Source organism: Bombina bombina, chromosome 3 (genome assembly GCF_027579735.1).
Source record: "Bombina bombina isolate aBomBom1 chromosome 3, aBomBom1.pri, whole genome shotgun sequence".
Lineage (NCBI taxonomy): Eukaryota > Metazoa > Chordata > Amphibia > Anura > Bombinatoridae > Bombina > Bombina bombina.
Window position 1 is genome coordinate 550,889,729 of NC_069501.1, and position 18,831 is coordinate 550,908,559.

General features: G+C 37.2%; 1 long non-coding RNA gene across 1 annotated transcript in view; it reads left to right on the top strand.

Moving 5' to 3' along the window:
• Positions 1-2,965: 2,965 nt before the first annotated feature.
• Positions 2,966-18,831, top strand: part of LOC128653653 (uncharacterized) — a 47,902-nt gene continuing 32,036 nt past the window's right edge. Inside the window, exon 1 of the long non-coding RNA XR_008401378.1 lies at positions 2,966-3,133. This is a non-coding gene — a long non-coding RNA (uncharacterized LOC128653653). The remainder of the gene's footprint in view (positions 3,134-18,831) is intronic.

Here is an 18,831-nt window from a genome sequence, read left to right on the forward strand (position 1 = left end):
AAATATCAAAAATATTTATATTTTCTTTCAGGTGGGTCTTTCTTTTCTATATTTACATCCTCCTCCTCCCCTCTGTTTACAACAATTGTACCTCCCCCTTACTACAAACTAACTAGCAGACAGCTAAACACATCAGGTGTAGTAGTAGTAGATTTTTTTTCTGACCATTTTAAAAGCTATGTCTATTTCCACTCTCCCTGTACCATGTGCCAGCCAACATCCAATCACAAATGCATACACGTACCATGTAACAGCCACCAGCCAATCAAAAATGCATATACATTTATTTTGTGACTTCTTGCACATGTTCAGTAGGAGCTGGTGACTCAAAAAGTTTAAATATAAAAAGACTGTGCATATTTTGTTAATGGAAGTAAATTGGAAAGTTGTTTAAAATTGCATGCTCTATGTGAATAATGAAAGTGTCCCTTTAAAGTTGCACTTGGGAGCTGCAAGTCTTGCTAGGGTCAGTAATGCAAAAATAACATGCACTAACATATAAGAGTATGGCAAGTTTTTGCATTAGAATACATGTATAGTGTTGTTGCACACATCTTAGTGCTTCCTATATATAAATAAATACAATTCCCGTTATACATTACACCCTAAGGGACCTTGATGTTTATTATGAATATTATTGAAAGGGTTACAAATAATCAATAACAAAATTCTCTAACGAACTAGAGCTTTCTATTAATCAAACAAAAAAATGTATCCACACAGATGGTGCCTATAACTTGCACAGCAGCCCTGTTCAGCTCTGATCCAGGAGTGCATTGCTGGGATAACATATAGCTCTGTTCCACCATTAGTACAATAATGTGCATTAGAACATTGTATTATTGTTCTTTGTGTCCCTTTAAAACATGGCTACCCAAACTACAGCCTTCAGGTCACAAACAGTCCACACTTTTCATTAGCTATATCTCTAGTTTGTAATTTTAAATAGTGTATTAAATTTAATTAAATACATTAATAGTAACTAATTTCCCATTTAATGATGAACTAAAAATGTGATTATAATTTCATCTTATTTTGCAAGGTAAGTGTTACATAATGTTGTCCCTAGCAGGTCCCACTGTTAGAGACTAGCCCTCTATTTAATCAAGTTTGAGCTCCCTTGATTTAAAAAAAGACATGTAGTCTCTATTTATTGAGTTGGTACAAGATCCTTAGCAGGCTTATTAAAGGTACACTAAACCCAATTATTTTTTTTCATTATTCAGATGGAGCATGAGATCTTTCTAATGTACTCCTATTATCAATTTCTCTTTGTTCTCATGCTATCTTGATTTGAAAAAGCAGTACTGTAAGCTTTAGAGCCGGACCATTTTTTGTTCAGCACATGGGTACGCACTTGCTGATTTGTGGCCAAATGTAGCAAACCAATCAGCAAGTGCTACCCAGGTGCTGAACTAAAAATGGGCCGGCTCCTAACCTTTCATTACTGCTTTTTCAAATCAAGATAACATGAGAACAAAGAAAAATTGATAATAGGAGTAAATTAGAAAGTTGCTTAAATTGCATGCTCTATCTGAATCATGAAAGAAAAAATTTGGGGTTAGTATCTTTTTAAGCCTTATATGTTATATTTGTTATATTTTCTTTTATGATTTGGATAGAACATACCATTTTAATCAACTTTCCAATTTACTTCTAGTATCAAATTTTCTTCATTATCTTGTTATCCTTTGCTGAAGTGTCCATCTAGCTGCCAGTAGTGCATTGATGTTCCATCAAGTTAGCCAATCACAAGAGACAAATGTGTGCAGGTAGGCACCAATAAGCAGCAGCTCCCGCTAGTGTATGATATGTGCTTATTCTTTGTCAACAAGGGATACCAAGAGAATGAAGCACATTTGAAAATAGAAGTGAATTTAAAAGTGTCTTAAAATAACATATTCTATCTGAATCATTTAAGTTTAAAGGGACAGTCTAGGCCAAAAAAAACTTTCATGTTTCAGATAGAGCGTGTAATTTTAAACAATTTTCCAATTTACTTTTATCAACAATTTTGCTTTGTTCTCTTGGTATTCTTAGTTGAAAGCTTAACCTAGGAGGTTCATATGCTAATTTCTTAGACCTTGAAGGCCACCTCTTTTCAGAATGCAGTTTAACAGTTTTTCACCACTAGAGGGTGTTAGTTCATGTATTTCATATAGAAAACACTGTGCTCGTGCATGTGAAGTTATCTGGGAGCAGGCACTGATTGTCTAAACTGCAAGTCTGTCAAAATAACTGAAATAAAGGGGCAGTTTGCACAGGCTTAGATACAAGATAATCACAGAGGTTAAAAGTATATTAATATAACTGTGTTGGTTATTTAAAACTGGGGAATGGGTAATAAAGGGATTATCTATCTTTTAAAACAACAAAAATTCTGGTGTAGACTGTCCCTTTAATTTTGACTTTCTTATCCATTTAAGTTTCCAAAAACGTCAGTGTATTTCATATGTAAAAATACATATATTTTACTTTTTCTGAAGTTCTTTGTTCGAGATATGTGTGTATATGTCATGTGTGTGTGTGTAGTGTAATATGGGTATATTTATATTCATTCACACCATATATATACATATAGACTCAGTGTGCAACATTTGCTATTGATGATAACTTGTTTTACAGTATCATTTACTTGATTTTAATAACTTATGTAATAATTAGAATCACATATTTTGAGTTATCTGGACAACCAGTACACTACAATTTATATTTTATTTTTATGTAACTGAGCTGTGTGTCTAATAAAAAAAACCTCATTACTATTGAATGCTGTTACACCATATTTTCAGAATATGACACAATTTGTAATTGTACCACAAAAAGTATCTTTTCTTTAGCTTTAGGTATAAAATGAGAAAAAACTTAAACGTTGGGTCAGGGAGGAGACAACTACAGGAGGAGCCTAAGAAATAAGGGGCTGTCCCTATAATCCCTCCTCTGTACACTGTAGATTTTTTTTTAGCCATAGAGAGAGAGAGGACAGTGCCTCTGAGAGCGAGAAGAATAGACCAAAGCAGTTATGGCTTTTAGCATATTTACTATTTTAAGACTCATCCTGGGCCTCTTTTTCGCCGTTACCGGGGCAGTAAAACTGACTGATCAGATATCTGCTGATGTTTACAAACAGATGGTAAGGTTGACCGAGCGAGGAGGGGGTAGTATTAACCCCTTGCGTACATAAGTGGGCGCGGAGGCTGGGATGAGTGCAGCCCATTCTGGGAGTAAAGGGGTTTATTGTTTATGACTCTTGCTGAAAGGGAGATGCATAAATAAATGTGTACCTTGTATGTGCGTCTAATTTTTAACTATGTTACAGCATATGGCAAGATATCTTATTATGCTGCATATCTAAATGCCCTTTGCATATGCATTGATATCTGACATACTAGAGAGAACAATGTAAATAAATGTACATCTTTGCATGTAGTTCTTCATTCTTTTAGAGTTAGTCCTGTAGTAAATGAATTCTTTAGCTTTTTTCTTCTTGTTAAAAACCGCCCACCCAAAGTGCAGTTTACAGAAAAAAAAATCTGCAACCTGGGGCTGTATTTTGAAACCATGGAATGTAACTAAACAACAAACTACATAGCATTTTTTTGTTATCAGTTACAAAGTTTAGGCGCTTAAAACTGTCCCCACCCACTACCACTAGAAGAAGCTGAGGGAGCCAGGAACAGACGAGCTGTAACCCTTTCAGATACAAATGTACTTATGTTTTGTGGCAGTGTCCTTTTTGTGACTATAGAAGATGCCACTTTGTAGCCCCTACACATAAAGTATCAAAACAGGGCTTAGAGCTTTTCCTAACAATATATGAAGCTGCTTTACTGCTAAAACCGAGTGAGTAGTTTTTTTTTCTTCCCCAGGGCTTTGACCTCTTGCAAAAGTGCTTGTTCATATCTGGGTTACAACAGGTGACAAACTGCATATCAAGGGTGCTGGGGACTGTTCCAGCATTGTTTTACCCCCTTCTCCCTCCTTTACCTGTGTACTTGAATAGACTAGAGCCCAGAACCTGTAACAAGTTTTAACCTTGCAATTTTGGAGGTGTTACAGTAATCTATAAGGTACATAGCATCCCCTAGAACTGTCACTGCTCTTGTCCTTATTGCTGGAGGCTTCAAACCCAGGTATACCTACAAGTGACAGTACACTAAATGTTTAATAGTCATTGTAATCCTGTAACACACACACACATATATATATATATATATATATATATATAAATATCTGTCAACTGCCTTCTCTTTTTGTAGCAACCCAGTCTCTAATATATAGTACAATTGTGATATCACAAAATTAAGGTGGTTCCCTGCTAAGGAATAATAATAATAGACCTTCATGATCCTCATACCAGTGGAAAGAACAGGCCCAGCCCAAAGATGTGGACACAGAACATTTCACTTTTCATGTTTTGTGTTTTACAATAATATTTGTGTGCACACCTACAAAACAGTAACTATTAAAGGGACAGTGAACCCATTTTTTTTCTTTTGTGATTCAGACAGAGCATGACATTTTAAGCAACTTTCTAATTTACTCCTATTATCAATTTTTTTTATTCTCTTGGTATCTTTATTTGAAATGCAAGAATGTAAGTTTAGATGCCGGCCCATTTTTGGTGAACAACCTGGGTTGTCCTTGCTGATTGGTGGATAAATTCATCCACCAATTAAAAGGTGCTGTCCAGAGTACTGAACAAAAAAAAAACCTTAGATGCCTTCTTTTTCAAATAAAGATAGCAAGAGAACGAAGAAAAAATTATAATAGGAGTAAATTAGAAAGTTGCTTAAAATTGCATGCTCTATCTGAATCATTGCAAGATTGCTTTTTGTGTCACAGTAATTAAATACTGTGTTTTTTTCTGTACTAAAGACATGAATCTGGTTTGGAAGTAAAAGCTGGAGCTTAAAGTGGCAGAAATCTCTTACAAAACTAAATTGCAACTATTATGCATATGAAAAGGCACTTTTCAAAATATGTTAAAGAATCTAAATATTTTTGAAAAACAAAGTGAAACTGGTCCTTAAAGAGACACTAAGCTTTATACATTTTTTTTTGTCCAATGATCCTAACAGCTAGTTTTACACCATGTTGAATTCCCCGTTCTGTTCTGAACCTCAGGTCTGTGTCAAATTGTTTCCCCCCAAATTAAGATTTTAATAGGGCAAGTGTTAAATCCAAACAGATACCTTACAACCCACACCATAGGTTTAACAGAGTGTGCATCTGCTGCACTGCATATATTCTTGGTCAATAAAGTATTGCTGTCAAATATTAGGCTTAGTGTCCCTTTTAAGGCCTGATTGCTCGCTGGCTGATGAGATCTCTATTGGGTTTACATGAATTAGTTACTTGCAGAGAGAACCCTGTATGCTACAAGCATGTATAGGTAACGGACATTAAATAAATAACTGTTATGGCTTCCAAACTTTGATAGACTTTGGTTAATAGAATGTGAAAAATAGATGTATCCTTCAGTATATAATTTTATACATAACACCTATAGAGAAATTCCTGGACATTGATTGAACCTTGATATCTACCTAATTGTTAAAATGTCTCTGTGGATATAATTCCTTAACTCCTATTTCCCTGTTTTGTTAAAGGGACAGTCAAGTCCAAAAAAAACTTTCATGATTTAAATAGGGCATGCAATTTTAAACAACTTCCCAATTTACTTTTATCACCAATTTTGCTTTGTTCTCTTGGTATTCTTAGTTGAAAGCTAAAACTAGGAGGTTCATATGCTAATTTCTTAGACCTTGAAGAATGCCTCTAATCTGAATGCATTTTGACCACTAGAGGGCATTAGTTCACATGTTTCATATAGATAACATTGAGCTCATGCACGTAAAGTGACCTAGGACTGAGCACTGATTGGCTAAACTGCATGTCCGAAGTTGTAGATGAATCCTGTGGGTTCTGCGGAGGAATGGCGGTATGATTGAAGTCAGGTATAGGTGATCCGGTGACAGACTGAGAGAGCAGCTAACACCTTACACTGAGGAGATAAGTAAGACAACAGTTAAAGGTTATGAAAGAGTTCTTGTTATAGAGGTATTGCGTCCTGGAAATCCTTAGGAGGAATGAGAACTAGAAGTTAAATTTATTCAGACTTGATCACTTGAGACTGAGTTTTCAAAGATAGGAGGAAAAATACAAAATAATCAAGCAAAGTTCTATACAGGAAGTGGCTATTTATAGGGGGGTAAGAGGTGGAAGTGGAATGTCTTAAAGGGACATTACAGATCCCCCCCCTCAAGGTATCCGCTCCGAGGATGCAGGTTTGGTAGGGTATCTCACATGAAAGGCATCCAGCAGACGATCGGCATGGATATGCGACTTGGGCACCCAAGAATCCTCCTCAGGACCATAGCCCTTCCAACGAACTTGGTACTCAAGGTGACCACGGAAAGTCCGAGAGTCCAATATAGAATCCAACTCATATTCAACGTGGTCCTCCAATTGAATGGGTGGAGGCGGTTTTCTTGGGCGGTCCCTGAAAGTGTCTTGGACATAAGGTTTTAACAGTGCCACTTGGAATGTGGGATGTATCCTGTATTTCCTCGGGAGATCCAGGGTAACAGAAGTCGGATTGAGTATCTTTTTTATCGGAAAAGGTCCAATGAACTGATTAGCCAATTTCCGGGAAGGAACTGATAATCTCAGGTATTTAGTGGATAACCAGACTAAGTCACCCAGTTTATAATTCGGACTGTCCCTATGTCTTAGGTCATAGTAATGTTTTTGCGAAAGCTTAGCAGATGTCAAATGTTCCTTTAGGAGAACAAGGGACTCCTTAAGATTAGTGAGGTATGAAGTAGCTGCTGGAGAATCGGAATGTACACGAGAGATCTGGACAGTTTGAGGATGGTAACCGTAGGTGGCAAAGAAAGGACTTAACTTGGTTGAAGCCGAGACAGAATTATTGTATGAGAATTCGGCTAACGGGAGCAAAGAGAACCAATCGTCCTGTAAATGAGTGGTGTAACAACGTAGGTACTGCTCCAATATCCCATTAACTCTTTCAGTGAGTCCATTAGCTTGGGGATGATATGCTGTGGTTAGTCTAGATTTTATACGTAAAGCCAAACATAAAGCCCTCCAGAAATGAGAGGTGAATTGGGATCCACGATCCGTAATGACGGATTGAGGTATACCATGAAGACGCACAATGTTTTTTATGAAAGCATCAGCAGTCTCAGTTGCAGATGGCAAAGAAGTTAAAGGTACGAAATGTGCCAATCGCGTGAGATGGTCGACTACTACCATGATGGTGTTATGGTTTTGAGAATAAGGTAGGTTGACAATAAAGTCCATAGATATAACAGTCCAAGGAGTATCCGGGAGTGGCAAAGGAGTGAGGAGGCCAATAGGTTTCAATCTTTCCGTTTTGTTTCTAGCACACACTGTACAGGATACAATGTATTGCTGGATGGAGTCAGCTATCTTGGGCCACCAGAAGTATCTATTGATTGCTTCTTTGGTTTTAACTATACCTTGGTGACCAGAAAGTGGGGTATCATGGTACTGTTGTAATATGTAAGTTCTAAGTTGTTGGGGGATGTATAACTTGTCATAGTAGTAGTAGAGACCAGTGTGATCCTTTCTCAAGGATGGTATACTAGGTATAATGTCAGTTTGGAGTGCCTGGATGATGTCATCTTCGAGTGGTGTAAGCTTTCCTACGACTTTGTGAGGTGGTATAAGAGTCATGGTGTTTTCGGACTTCTGATTTTGCTCATGTAAACGTGAGAGAGCATCAGCCTTTGTGTTTAAATGTCCTGGCCTGTAGGTTATCAAGAAGTTAAACCTATCTAAAAATAGTGACCACCGTACCTGTCTCGAGGAGAGAGTTTTACTTTGACGTAAATATTGAAGATTCTTATGATCTGTGTATATTATAAAAGGTTTGCCTGTTCCTTCTAAAATATGTCTCCAAACCTCTAATGCGGTCTTAATGGCCAATACTCTTTATCCCCTATTGTATAGTTTAACTCAGCTGGTTGTAACATCCTAGAGTAATAGGCAACTGGATGTTGTATCCCATCTATAGCATTCCTTTGGGAGAGAATTGCCCCGAGACCAGTGTCTGAAGCATCTGTCTCTAATATGAACTCACAAGTGTGATCTGGAATAGATAAAATGGGTGCTGTTAAGAATTTTTCTTTTAATAACCTGAAAGAGGTCTCAGGTTCGTTGGTCCAGTTGTACCTAGTTTTTGTTGTAGTTAATTTGGTCAAAGGTTTTACTATGGTAGAGAAGTTACGAATAAATCTGCGGTAAAAATTTGTGAACCCAAGAAACCTTTGTAAAGATCTCACTGTTTTAGGTTGGGGCCAGTCTTTTATCGCAGATACTTTTTCAGGGTCCATTTCAATCCTATCAGGAGTGACTATATATCCAAGAAATTTAATTCTGTTTACATGGAATAGGCATTTCTCTAGTTTCGCGAACAGTTTATGTTCACGCAACCTCATCAGGACCCATCTGACATGTTTTATATGTTCTGCAGTGGTTCTAGAATAAATTAGAATGTCGTCTAAGTATATTATGACGCAGATGTCAACAAGGTCTTTGAATATTTCATTTATGAAACTCTGAAAGGTTGCCGGGGCATTGCAGAGGCCAAAGGGCATGACCCTATATTCAAAAAGCCTGTATCGGGTTCTGAAAGCAGTCTTCCACTCATCCCCTTCTTTAATCCTAATCAAATTATACGCCCCCTTTAGATCGAGTTTGGTGAAAATAGTGGCACCATTGAGGCGTTCCAAAAGTTCAGGGATGAGTGGAAGTGGGTAGCGATTCTTGATGGTAACTGCATTCAGAGCCCTATAATCAATAATGGGCCTCAGTGTGTGATCTTTATTTTTCACGAAGAAAATGCAGCAGGTGATACAGAAGGTACTATAAAACCCTTTCTGAGACTGTCGTCTAAATAATCCCTAAGATACTGTAATTCTTGTTGCGACAATGGATATATTTTACCAAAAGGAGGTACTGAACCTGGAATTAAATCTATGGGACAGTCGAAAGTCCTATGGGGTGGTAATGTGTCAGCTTCTTTAATATCAAAGACATCGGATAAGTCATGGTATTCAGGTGGTATGACTGTCTGTAGTGTGCCAATGTTTTGTTGTGGAAAACAAGTGTTTTTGCAAAATAATGAAGTGAAGGTAATCTTAAAATTCTCCCAATTAATACTAGGGTTATGTTTTACTAACCAAGGTAACCCTAGTATGACAGTATGGATTGCTGTTGGTATTATGTCGAAACTTTGATACTCTACATGTCCATCTGTTGTGTGAATCAGTAAAGGTACAGTATGATGGGTTAATGGTCTGTTTTGGATAAAAGAACCATCTATTACCTTAAGAAAGAGAGGATTTTTCTTTGTGATAGTAGGTATTTTATTTTGTGAAACAAAAGAGGCATCTATAAAGCAGCCATAAGCACCAGAGTCAATTAAGGCTTCAGTCTTGACCTGATGAGATTCCCACTGCAAAGATAAAACCATAGTGAGTGCATGATTGTCTTTCTGTAGGGAAACAGTGTAAAGGTGTGATGGCTTACCCTTCTTTGTACGTTGCAATATGGGACAGGTTGTTACAGAGTGTTCCTTACTAGCGCAGTAAAGACATAGGTTCGGGATGCGCCTTCTAGCTTTCTCTTCAGGTGTGAGTGGAGCCTTGATAACGCCAATCTCCATGGGCACAGATACAGGGGTATGTCTGTCAATGTAAGTTGCTATGGGTCTCCTTTGAATCACTTCCGTGCATAATCTCTCAGTGCGGCGCTCTCTCAGTCTGCGGTCTAAAGTGGTAGCCAGCTTGATGAGTCCGTTTAAGGTGTCAGGCATCTCTACCCTGGATATCTCATCCTTCAAATTGTCATTAAGGCCGAGTCTGAATTGATTGCGCAACGTGATGTCATTCCACAAGGTGTCTGTGGCCCACATCTGATATTCCGTGACATAATCCTCTACAGGACGTTTCCCTTGTCTCAAAGCTCTGAGTTTGGTTTCTGCGTTTATCTGTGTATTGGCATCCTCATATAGTGAGGCCATGGAGGAAAAAAATGAATCAAGTGAGTCTAGGATTTCATCTTCAGTTTAAAAAAATCGGTTTGCCCAGGCCCTGGGTTCACCGGTTAAGTAGGATATGACTGTACACACTTTAATCTTCTCTGTGTGATAAGTGCGAGGTTTCATAGAAAAAAGGAGGAGGCAAGCATTTTTAAATCCTCTAAAATCCGACCTTTTCCCTGAGAATACTGGAGGTGGGTTAATGTGTGGTTCAGGGGGATCTGAATTTCTAGGGGTTATGATCTCTTTGTATATGTTCTTTAGTGCAGTGTTCTCTGCCTGTAAGTCGGTGAGTGCCCTTGCAAGATAATCAACTTTTTGATTCAGAGTTTCAAACTCTGTTTTAATGGCCTGAGCATCCATTCCTTTTTGGCTTGATTATTATGTTATGTTTACGTTGACTATGATTGTATATATATGATTTTGTAGCTAGCTCTTAATACCTAATAATATCTTTCTTATTAAAGGTTTTATAAGAGCTAGCGATTTTATCAAAAGCGACTCACAAAATAAATCAGTGAAAACTTAGTCAAGCAGTTTTCGGTTATACAATTGAGTGACACTGCACAACTGAAAGCCAGTAATAAAATGTGAGAGATACTGTAAATAATCGTCTTAATAACTAGATTCAGTGAGAGAGTTCTTAGTTATACATTAGAGGAATTGCAGAGTAAGTAGCAACATAAAGATATCGTTTTGACTTGTAAGAACAATTATGCAACAATTTGTTAGCAAGTAGCAATACCTTTGGCTGCTCTTGGAGCGGTGCAGCGTGAGACGCTGTGATGGCGGATGAATCTGAAACCTTCTTCCTGTTTTGTGAGCAGGCTTGCTCACGGTTCTAGAGTGAGGAAGGAAAGAGTTCAGCGAGTACTTTATTGAAGTAAGTACCTGTGAAGTACAGCATGAGTTATGTGACTTTATCACAGCGTGATAGTTTTCCGAAGTTGTAGATGAATCCTGTGGGTTCTGCGGAGGAATGGCGGTATGATTGAAGTCCGGTATAGGTGATCCGGTGACAGACTGAGAGAGCAGCTAACACCTTACACTGAGGAGATAAGTAAGACAACAGTTAAAGGTTATGAAAGAGTTCTTGTTATAGAGGTATTGCGTCCTGGAAATCCTTAGGAGGAATGAGAACTAGAAGTTAAATTTATTCAGACTTGAGACTGAGTTTTCAAAGATAGGAGGAAAAATACAAAATAATCAAGCAAAGTTCTATACAGGAAGTGGCTATTTATAGGGGGGTAAGAGGTGGAAGTGGAATGTCTTAAAGGGACATTACAGCACCTTATTATCTGTTGGAACTGCATCCTGGGGCCTACTGTTCTTGGAACTTGCATCCTGTTTTCCAGTCTGAAGCCAGGAAAAGGGTTAGCTGATACACCCTGAGTTATCAGCCTGCAACTACCAGCACATAAGGGTGCTATTGCTACATGTGAGTACCCATTTGGCATCTATGGATGATTTTTTGCTGGTGGCATTTTTGATCTACACATGAGGCGCCCCTCTGTTTTGTGTTTATTTCTAGTGCCTGATCTGGATTGATCTGAGAGGAGGAGAGCAGCCGTCCATCCTATGCCTTCTGTTTGGATACCACACACATTTGTGGACAGTGCACAGCACTACACCACCTTTTTGGGACTTTTTATTACTCTACTATTATTATTATTAATTTTGTATCTAATTGCATTATATATGATATTGTGATGCTGTATACCTAACTACTGTATCTTTATTACAGCTTGTTTGTTGTACAGGCTTCAGTCCACTGTTCTGTTTTTTGTTAGAGAGCGCCCCCTCTGGTTGTATTTGGACAAGTTTTGGAGCAGCAGTCTTTAGACCGCTGCTTCATAACTTCTGTTTCCGGCGAGCCTAAAGGCTTGCGCGGAAACAGGGGATAAATCGACCCCATACTGTAAGCATACATTACTACTTTTCAACAAGATACTAAGAGAACAAAGAAAATTTGATATCAAAAGCATGATAGAAAATGTATAATATGTATTTACTTTTAACGAAACAATCTAGAGTAAAAATAAATTGTTCCTATTGTTAGGGCATTAAATTTTTAAGCAAATTTCCATTATTTCTTATGGGACCACCAGCGTTTTTGAGGATATTCCAGTTCCAGTCCACTACCAAATTGATAACCACAATAGTGTGGCTTTACTCTGTATTAAATTATTTGCATTGAGAGACTTTGGCGGTATCTAATCCATCAGATTTCTGCAGGACTATAGGACTACTTCAACAGCCTTGTATTTTTTAAGATATGATTTTCAATGTTAACATTTATACTTATGCTCAGTTTACATGTTCATTTACTGGTTAAAGGGATACTAAACCCACATTTTTTTCTTTCATGATTAAGATAGAGCATGCAATTTTAACCAACTTCCTTATTTACTCCTATTATAATTTTTTTCTTTGTTCTCTTGGCATCTTTATTTGAAAAATCAGAAATAAAAGATTTGGAGCCGGCCCATTTTAGGTTCAGAGCCTGGGTTGCGCTTGCTGATTGGATGGCTAAATGTAGCTAACAATCAGCAAATCCTATCCAGGGTACTGAACCAAAAATAGGCCAGCTCCAAAGCTTTCATTCCTGCTTTTTCAAATAAAGATACCAAGAGAACGAAGAAAAATTAATAATAGGAGTAAATTAGAAAGTTGCTTAAAATGTAATGCTCTATCTGAATCATGAAAAAAATATTTGGGTTTACTAACCCTTTAATACAAAAATACATAGCTCAATGCATAGCTCAAATCATTGTTTTAAATAATGTAACTTGTGCATAACTTGAAGTAAATTATTGTCAACATTAAGCTTTAATGATTCAGATAGAGAAAGCAATTTTAAAAGAATAAAAATCAATTTACTTCTGTTTTCAAATGTACTTTATATTCTGGTATTCTTTGTATGTTTAGATATATTTAGGATTGTATATTTGTCTTGAGAATTATAGGGAAGCAGTGTTTGCAACAGTGTAAAACATTTTGACTAGATTACGAGTGGAGCGCTATTTAGTTCTTTCGCTTGCGCATTAACTGCACTAAAAATAAGATTTTTGTGAGCGCCTGGTTGCGCTACAGCGCTAACCCGATGCACACAAAAAGCGAACTTAAATATCACGTACACAATAACATAATCCCCAAATAAGTCAATGGAGCAAAAAAAGTGGAAAACACCTTACTTGCATGCAACCCCGATCACATATTCTAAAGTGCACTAACCTGACATGAAAATATGAATATTTCACATTCCGAAATTCTTCACATAGCAGAGAATGTTCTATTTATTCATAAATATATTTTGATTCTCCCCCGTTTTCAGATCATGTGAGACCCTGAAAACGTTTATCATTAAAAAGTTTGTAAACGGAGAGTGCAGTTCTTTGGGACTTGCTGTGAATACTTATTTTTGAATTGCACCCCAGCAGCTGCGTAATCTATGAAAGTGAGTGCTGGATCCCACAATGGGTGTTATATATATATATATAACAAGTTCAAAAGGGGGAGGGTATGCAAGATGCACAACAAAATAAATCATCTATAGATGTAGTCACAGCCAAAAATAAGTGACCAACTGCCCTAAGAAAGAGCTGCCCCATAAGCAGAAAGTGCACCAGTTGTAAATAGAGGGTATAAAGATAATGCAAAATGAATTACCAACAGTTCCAGAGATATACAAACAAGTATTGGAAAGCAGAGTCCTCACCAGAGACGAAAGCCAATAGCTCTAATGGGAGGCTACTATTATCAAGCTGAACTTCTCCAAACAACCTCACCCTCACCAGCGGGATCTGGGATTCAAAAGCAGCCTGTGCCTTACAGCATGTAGCTGTGCCCCACTCACCGCTCTAGGTGCACTTGGCTGAATTCCATGTTCCTTGCGGATGATTTTCTGTACTCTTTAGACGGCCGTGAATAGTGGTATCTTCCTCCTCTGTGTGGGTGTTGCCCAACCAAGTGATTTGCTCTTCTAATGAGCTACTCCAATCCACTGTGCTTGTGAATGTGGGACGACTATGGCGGCAAAATTTGCCCCATCTTACGCCAACCTGTTTATGGGTTGGTGGGAGCTGTCCCACATCTATGGAGACAGAAACATATTTAAGGAGAATATAATTTTTTATAAGAGTTCTATAGATTACCTTTTGTTTGTATGGCAGGGGTCTGATGCTCAGCTAGAAGATTTTGTGAATAGTTTGAATGATAACCAGGTGGGCCTTAAATTCACTTTTTAAAAACAGGAAAGACAGATTAGTTAATTGGATCTCACTCTTTTAGCAGGAGATAATGGTATGATCAAGTGTGATATTTACAGGAAACCAATAACCAGAAACACACTTCTCCATGCCAAGAGCTGCCACCTGAAACACGTGCCATTTGCAGTGGCTGGTTAGGGTAAAAAGAAACTGTACTGAGGATAAGACTTATAGGGAACAAAGCAACAATATGAAACTAAGACTTAAACAGAGAGGCTATCCACAACACATATTCGATAGGGCCCAAAGACAGGTTAACCTGCTAGACAGAGAGACTCTATTGACTTACTCAAATGGTAATTGAAAAAGATCACAAGAAACACAGTAACACAAAAAGTAGGGAAGAGTACAATATGGTCTGCAAAATAGTCAAAAAACACTTTAACATGTTAGCAGCAGATGACAAATTGATTGATTGTGTCAACAAAGGCCTTGGTTGCTCATACAGAAGGAGTAAAACATTGGGCAACTATTTGGCCCCATCAGATTTGCCTTCTATGACACCACAGATTCATAGTTCTTGGCTTTTGCATAGGGGCATGTACAGATGTGGTAGGCCTAGGTGCAGACCTTGTGAATTTAGCATTTTTTCTTAGAAATTCTGCTCTGAGGTCACTATAGAGAGGAATTTAAAATTGTGTCTTGTCTCAACTGTACATCTTCCTATGTCATTTTCTTGATTACTTGCACTGAATGTCGCCTACAATATGTAGGACTTACTACAAATTATGTCAATACTAGGATAAGTAATCGCCTATCTACTATTAAAATTAGTGAAGCCACAACCCCATTGGTTAGATACTTTACACACAAAACATCACAAAAGAAACTTAACCTTCAGATGGCAAGTCATAGAATTGGTTAACTATCCTCCTAGAGGGGGGGACCGAGACAGGCTATTGGGAAAGAGAGAAATGTACTGGGTGTTTAGACTTAAAATTCGGGTGCCTCTAGGTCTCAACTCTGAATATGGCCTTATTAATTATTGGAAATAATTTACTAATCATTGGTAATTATTTATGTGTAAAATTATATGCACCTTACATATGCACCCTCAATGTTTAAATTAGAAATGTTGCTTACTATTGCCTAATATATCCAGATATGCTCGATTTTGATCTACTTTGGTACTTATGTATATATATATATATATATATATATATATATATATATATTTATATATAATATGGACAATTATTGTATGGTATTCCCATTGGGATTGGACTGTCTTATCCCTAAGCTTAGCTTTACAAAAGGTTTATAGGTTTAGGTGTTCCGGTTTGGGTCAAACTTGATATATGGTACACATAATATTTTACTTCCAGGACTGTGATGAGTGGTATAATAGATGTTTCCATTATCTGTTACATATATATTCCCTGTGTATCCTTTCTTTACAAGTGTTTTAGCAGTTGATACAATTATATACATAGTTCCTAAATACCAGACGTTAGATTTTGTATATATGATTGGATATGTGCTACTCTGGAGATTAATTTCAGTTCCCTGTTTTGAAATTTGAAATATGATAAATGAGATAATGACAATTTCTAGATATTAATATAGAGTATGTGCACCTGTGACACACAGGAGGTTTGTGCACACGTGAATAGAAAGTAATGTTAAGTCGCTTAGAAGCTCAGGAGAGATAGGGGTTTTGGCAATAGTACTACCCAGTCTCATAACACTAAAGCCCTTTAAGACTTTAGATTTTAGGTTTAGACTTAACTTATTTATAAATGTAATCTGTTGTGAGCTATAGTGTGAAACAATCAAACAGGCTCCCAATCTCACAGACTAGGTGACAGGAATAATGATAATAAGTACTGTGTTATACCACTCATCACAGGACTGTGATGAGTGGTATAATAGATGTTTCCATTATCTGTTACATATACAGGTGGCCCTCGTTTTACAACGGTTCAATTTACACCGTTTCAGAATAACAACCTTTTTTTCCAGTCATGTGACTGCTATTGAAAAGCATTGAGAAGTAGTGCATTTATTAAAATAGCCAGTAGGTGGAGCTGTCCGCTTGTCTTGCAGCAAAGCCAAGCAAGCTGAAATTAATCAGTTTAACCAGACCTGAGCTATCGAGCGGATTTCAAAGGAACAAGATCTTACTGTCTATAAATCAGTCCAGATTGTAATGCATAGAAAGAACTGTTTGCAGAAAAATGCAAGTGAAGTCTGTTTTGTGTGATTATTTTATTATGTTTATAATGCTGTTTAGCAAATGTTTTTGTTCATTTAACTTAGTTTAATTATATATTCTGTGTTGTGTGATTATTTTATTAGGTTTATAATGCTGTTTATTAAGTGTTACTTATGACAATTTTGAGAGGGGCCTGGAACCTATCTCCCTCACTTCCCATTGACTTACATTATAAACTGGGTTTCAATTTACAACGGTTTCGATTTACAACCATTCCTTCTGGAACCTAACCCCGGCGTAAACTGAGGGCTACCTGTATACTGTATTCCCTGTGTATCCTTTCTTTACAAGTGTTTTAGCAGTTGATACAATTATATACATAGTTCCTAAATACCAGACGTTAGATTTTGTATATATGATTGGATATGTCCTACTCTGGAGATTAATTTCAGTTCCCTGTTTGGAAATTTGAAATATGATAAATGAGATAATGACAATTTATAGATATTAATATAGAGTATGTGCACCTGTGACACACAGGAGGTTTGTGCACACGTGAATAGAAAGTAATGTTAAGTCGCTTAGAAGCTCAGGAGAGATAGGGGTTTTGGCAATAGTACTACCCAGTCTCATAACACTAAAGCCCTTTAAGACTTTAGATTTTAGGTTTAGACTTAACTTATATATACATCTAATCTGTTGTGAGCTATAGTGTGAAACAATCAATCAGGCTCCCCATCTCACACACTAGGTGATAGGAATAATGATAATAAGTACTGTGTTTCTTTAAGACACACACTGCAGTCAGGTGTTGTTTTTATTCACCAATGAAAATGGTAGGGGCTTTTCAAAAGACAGCCACAGGTTATAGTTTTAGCTATGATTACCACACACAACCAAGACATGTCAGCTTTTAACTTTCTGTGACTGTGTGTGCACTGTTTATCTTTGGACCTCCGCTTATTTTATCCAGTATGGAATACCAATAAAGTTTGGAATTTGTATTTACTTTGCCTCTAGAATGAACTATTTTCTTTAAAATAGCACCACAGTATGCAAACCTCTTCATAACTGATTTAGAACAGAGATTGCTAGCTACTCAACCTCCCAAACCCTTCAAATACTTTCGCTACCTATATATTTTCATCATATGGACAGAAGGAGAAAAAATCCTAGAACATTTTCATAAATCATTTAATCTATTTCACGCATCAATCAATCTTAAAATGGATTTACTAGAGACTGTGTCAGCTTCCTGGATACAACAATATCCATCACAAATGGCAAATTACACTCATCTGTATACAGGAAACCAACAGATAGATGCAGCTACCTCTACAGCTCCAGCTCCCACCCCAATCACATAAAAAAATCCATAATCTACAGTTAGGCCACCAGATATCACAGAATCTGCTCAGACACCAAGGACCATGACAAACACCTCATCACATTATCCCAATCATTCAGAGAAAAAGGTTAAAAAAAAGGTTATAAACAAACTAATTAACTCTACCCTTAATATCCCACATGAACACTTGCTACAATACAGGGAGAAGAAAAACACATTGCGTATCCCAATAGTAGTCAAATATAACCCTACTGTAGAAGGAATATGAAAAATCATAAAAGACTTACAGCCACTACTCTTAGAGGATCCCACACTCAAAAAAATATTTCCAAAACCCCCTATCCTGGCACTCAGACAACCACCCAACCTAAAACAGAAACTGGTCCACAGAAAGCTACCCCTTGATAAAAAGAACACCCAAATTGGAACCAAGCGCTGCAACAAAGCTCTCTACAAACTATGTCAACACATTTGTGAAAGCAGCACAGCTAATCACAAGAGTAAATCCTATAACATTAAAGGGGCATATTCATATATATCTGCAAATGTGGTATACATGATACATTGCACTGCATGTGAAGTGGGATGTTATATTGGAGAAACAAGCCAGAAACTGCACCTTCGGATGAACTTACACAGACACTGAATCAAAAACCACTGTGAAACAAAATACTGTAGGCCTGTTGGTCACTATTTCACCCAACCTGACCACTCCATCCAAAACCTTTAAAATCAAGGTTCTCAGAGGCAACTTCAAAAACACCATGGAAAGAAAAACCTTTGAAATGAAAATGATAATGCACTTCAACTTGCTAAATTCTTGACTAAATGTGGACTCTGGTTTTTTAACCCATTATCAAAATTTTTTGTAATGTACTTTCATATACTGTAGTCAATTACATTGTATATTCCACACTCTCTATGCATAGGTAAGCCTATGCCCACACCTTTGTCATTATTATTATTCCCC